Raw genomic sequence first — 5,000 nt, 5'->3', positions numbered from 1 at the left:
CCCTTTCTTTCGAGTTTTCCCCTTTTTCTCCCTCTCCCTCACTCCCTTCCCCTCTCTCTCCCTCTCCCTCACTCCCTTCCCCTCTCTCTCCCTCTCCCTCACTCCCTTCCCCTCTCTCTCCCTCACCCTTTCCTCTTTTCTACTCCTACTCCTTCTCTGCCTCTCTCTCCCATTCCCTTTCACTTTCGCCCGCCCACCTTCCCTCCCTCCCTCCCTCCCTCCTCCCCTCTCTCTCTCTCTCTCTCTCTTTCTCTCCTTCCCCTTCCCCCAATCTCTTCCTCTGTTGGTCGTCCCCTCTCTGGCCTTTTGTATGGCGGTGTTGTGGGTCGGACAATAGAGAGAGACCGCGTTTTACGTGATTTGCATATGAGCAGCATCACTCGCTCCCTCTTGCAGATAATAGAACAACTGGCTCCTCATCCTCCCCTCCTCTTCCTCTTCCTCCTCCTCCTCTTTATCCTTCTCCTCCTCTTTCTCTTTCTACTTGTCCGCCTCCTCCTTTTTTTTTCATTCTCTTCTCTTTCATTTTATGCTTCTCCTCCTCTTTATCCCTCCTCTTCGTCTCTCTCCTCCTCCTCTTATTCCTCTTCATTTTATTTCCCTCTTCCTTTTCTCTGCTTCCATTTCCGTCAAAAAATGATGAATATAATTTCGATAAGTGCATTTGTTTTATTCAAAACTATTATTACATTCGCTCAATTGAATGTGCTTTCCCTACATTAGCGAGGCATTATATTTTTCCTCTTTTTTACGGAGGAAGTGAAGTTGCTTCGGGGAAAATGCATATAAACTGTTCCCCAGGCAAAGATCTGCATTACGGAAGACACTCCGCCAAAAGAGAAAAGCGAAAAAAAGAAAAAAAGAAAATGAAAAAAAAAAAAAAAACTTGTGCCGTAATACGAGCTCATCAAATATTAAATGCACCTTACTTTGGTACAAGCTGCGTTCGTATTCTTACGGGCCAAGGCTTTAATCCACCTGAAAATGTATGATTACGACGGATCTCTATCGCGCGCCAAACAAAAGCACGGCTCGTTTCCACGTTTCCGAACGCGAAGGGAGAAGATAAAATGATAAATGCGACTATATATACTGAAGTCGATGTTCGTCCGTGTCAATTACCGATGTTCGACATCCACATACACCCACGAGCGCCAGGCGAAACATCGGATTCGAACAGCTTTCAATCCGAGACAGAGGTAGTAGTTTAAACAGCTCTTCGTCAAATCTCTCCAATGTAACACAATCCTCCCCATTGTTCGGTCGCGGCGTCGACTTCGGCCTCGCGGAACAGGCGCTCTTCCCTCCTCCCTCCTAGTTCTAACCGCGATCTAACACTCTAGAATCACGTTTTTCGCCTCTTTCTAACGTGACGTCACTCCAATCGTGCGAAAATGAGACGAATATTTAGAAAAAAGGCGCGCGTCGCTGTCGAAGCCGTCGAGGAAGGCAAACGGACGCGGAGGGGCTGCCATTACTAGGATTAATCCGCGTAAGTGCCCATTGTTCGCCAATCACACGCTGTGGGAGGCGCGCCAAAGGAAAAGGCGCCAAAATTCAAAAAGAGGAAACTGTCTTTTGATCGTATGCTCCACAATGCTATCGCTTTGATGTCAGAGTGGCATTTAGGGAATTCAAAACTGCAATTCATGCTCATCTGCTTCCACCTGAATGATAATCCTTAATGAATGTGCGTGTTAATTTTTTACTTCTTCTCTTTACTTCTTCGCTTTTTTGGGGGTGGAAATATAAAGTACGATTTAATATTTTAGTAGTTTTCAGACTCCCTCTCTCTTTCTTATTTTAAGGATCGAGGGAAGTTGGAGAGAGGGATAACACACGCATACATAAACACAACACACACACACACACACACACACACACACACACACAGGCGGGCGCGCACGCTCTCCCGTTCTCAGATAGCGCTCAAAGCAACGTGTCCGCGTCTTCTATCTGCCATCTCTAATACGCAGAGAAAACCCCAACCCGCTTAATACGAATCGCTCCAGAAAACCGCTACGTAGCGCTAACAGACCGCTACGCCATCACCCGCTCGCCGCTAAACGCACTCTTCGATAGAACGTGTTTGATTTTTTTTTCTTCTTTTTTTAATTTATTTTTGTATTTCTTTCCCTTCTTAGACATCTATGAGGAGGTGACTGCACCGAGGTTTGTCGCGACTGGGAATCATTTCCTGTTAGTTCTTGGCGGCGGCAGATAAGGTCTCCCGCCGGCGGATGCTGCGAGGGATGGAGGTAGGGGGATGGGGGGGGGGGTATTTTTCCTCTTGTATTCACATTATGTCAAATAGTCAGTTTTATCGTCGACATGGAGGGCGGGGTGGAGGTGTGGAGGAGGGGGTATAGAGAGGGTATGGAGAGGTGCTACTTCCTCGTCATTATATAAAAGAAAACAAGTGTTATATAATGCTTATTCATACCGACTGATATTGATGAATATGTACGCACCCCCCCACCCATACACCCACACCTACACCCACCCATCCACACACACACATAAACTTATATCTAACAGGAATAATAATTGATCAAACCCCCTTTTCCCACATGAATGAAAATAGCCCCACACATTTCACTTCTAAGTGACGTATTGCCCTTTAGAAAGAGACATTTTATCTTCGCCAAATCATCAACGTACACTGACGTCTAAATTTCTTCATCATTAATTCTCGCGTGACTAATTTCTTTCACGAGTTTGTCGGAAAATAAAAGGTCGAAAGAGAGAGAGAGAGAGAGATTGAGAGAGATAAATAGAGAGGAATAAATTGATAGATGGATAGATAGATAGATAGATAGATACAGAGAGAGAGAGAGAGGAGATAGAGTGATATAGGTAGAAAGATAGATAGAGAGAGAGAGAGGGAAAGAAGGGATGAGAGAGAGAAAAAGCGAGACAAATAGAAAAAAAAGGTATATATGTAACACAAGCAGTGAAAAAAATAAGACAGAGAAAGAGAGAAAATGAGAGACAGACAGAGAAAGAGAAAGAGAAAGAGAGAGAAAAAAAAGTCAAAATAGATGGCCAGCGATCTTGCGGAAATTGCCATCACTGCAGTCTAGGACCATTTCTAAATTGACACATCAAAAGTTGGCCGACTCAACGAATGAAAAGTGTCAGGGAAAATAGCGAAGCGGGGAGTTTTATTTTGGCCATCCAATCTCAATGAAACGACTCAGAGGACTCCCCCCACCCCCCGCCCCCCTCCTCCCCTTTCCTACCCACCCCTCACTACCCCTCACTACCCTTCCCTCCCTCCCTCACTCACTCACCCATCCACCCTCACCCTAACCTGAACCTCCTCCCCCTACACCCTCCCTTTCACTCCACCTCCTCCCACCTCTTCTAACCCTCCTATACCTCCCTCTCCCTCCCTCTCCCCTTTCTCATTCCCCCTCCCTCTCTCCTTCCTCCCTCCCTCTCCCCTTTCTCCTTCCCCCCTCCCTCCGTCTCCCTCCATTCCCTCCCTCTCCCCTTTCTCCTTCCCCTCCTCCCTCCCTCTACCTCCCCTCCTCCATTCCCTCCTCCCCGTTTGAAGGTGCATTAAAATCAGACAAAACTGATTTCTTGATGTTTGAGCTTGCCGTTTGTGTGAGGCTTTGAAGCGAGCGATTTCCTTGATTGAAGTCAAACAGCGGGAGGGACTGCGAGGGCGAAAGCCTAACAAGAGGGAAGATGAAACTTACATGCGAGGCACAGGAGGAGGAAGAGGAGGAAGATGAAGAGGGGAAAGAGGAGGAGGAGGTGGAGGAAGAGGAGGGGAAAGAGGGGGAGGTGGAGGAGGAGGGGGAGGGGAAAGAGGAGGAGGTGGAAGATGAGGAAGGGAAAGAGGAGAGGGAGGAGGTGGAGGAGGAGGAGGGGAAAGTGGAGGAGGAGGTGGAGGTAGAGGAGGAGGAAGATAAGGGGAAAGAGGAAGAGGAGGTGGAGGGGAAAGAAGTGGAGGAGAAGAGGGAGGAGACGCTTGAAGAAAGAAAATAAAAATAGAGGAAGAAAAAGAAGAGGAGGGAGAGGAAGTGAAGAAGAATGAAGGGAGAAGTGAAGGTAGACCGAAGAAGAAGATGAAGAGAAATAGGAAGAAGAGGGTGAGTTAGAAATGGAAGAGAAAGAAGAGGAGGCAGAGGAGATGAAAATGGAAAAGGAAGAGGAGTGGTTGGAAACGAAAGAGGGAGAAGAAGGAAAGAGGAAGGAATTGGAAATGGAGGATGAAGAGGAGTAGCTGGACATGGAAGAGGAAGAAGTAGAGGGAGAGTAAATGGAAGAAAGAGGAAGAAGAAAAAATGAAGAAGAAGGAAGAAGAAAAAATGAAGAAGAAGAGGAAGAAAAAAGAGGAAGAAAAAAATGAAGAAGAAGAGGAGGAAGAAGAAAAAAGGAAGAAGCAAGAAGTAGAAAAAAATGAAGAAGAAGAGGAAGAGGAAGAGGGAGAGGAGGAGCAAGAGGAGGACCGCCAGCACACGCACGCTTCCTGTGATGGAATGGGGATGAATCAACAAGACCGGGGATGGCGATATTAAATGGCACGGAGATTGAACAGTTGCTATTTTACTGTTGGGATAAAAACGTCTATCTATCTTTTTCTCTCTCTCTCTTTCCTTCTGCCTCGCCGTGCGTTAAGTGTAGTGAAGCCAACATTGGAAAAAAAAAGTGGAAAAAAAAATTACAGAGCTGCAATTCGAGTCCTTGAATAACCAAGGTGAGACAGATGCAGGTAAGGGGGTGTGCGACATGCATTTCCTGCGTTTGGAATATAACTATTCACCTAGCTATTGACGTACATGTAGATATACGTGTATGTATATCTATCTATCTATCTCTCTCTCTCTCTCTCTCTCTCTCTCTCTATATATATATATATATATACACATATCTATATCTATCTATCTATCTACCTATCTATATCTATATCTATCTATATATCTATCTATATATATATAAATATATATTGTATTTATTTGATTCATGTTTATTTAGCTTTCTGTATC

At 45.5% G+C, this 5,000-nt stretch overlaps 1 protein-coding gene across 1 annotated transcript in view; it reads right to left on the bottom strand.

Annotated features, from left to right (window-relative positions):
* Positions 1-5,000, bottom strand: part of LOC122261518 (uncharacterized) — an 18,769-nt gene that overhangs the window by 1,436 nt on the left and 12,333 nt on the right. The gene's annotated exons all lie outside the window — the stretch shown is intronic.

Source organism: Penaeus japonicus, unplaced genomic scaffold (assembly GCF_977035675.1).
Source record: "Penaeus japonicus unplaced genomic scaffold, GWHDUDI00000001_assembly GWHDUDI00000031, whole genome shotgun sequence".
NCBI classification, from domain to species: Eukaryota; Metazoa; Arthropoda; class Malacostraca; order Decapoda; family Penaeidae; genus Penaeus; species Penaeus japonicus.
This window is presented reverse-complemented; position numbering and strand designations above follow the sequence as displayed.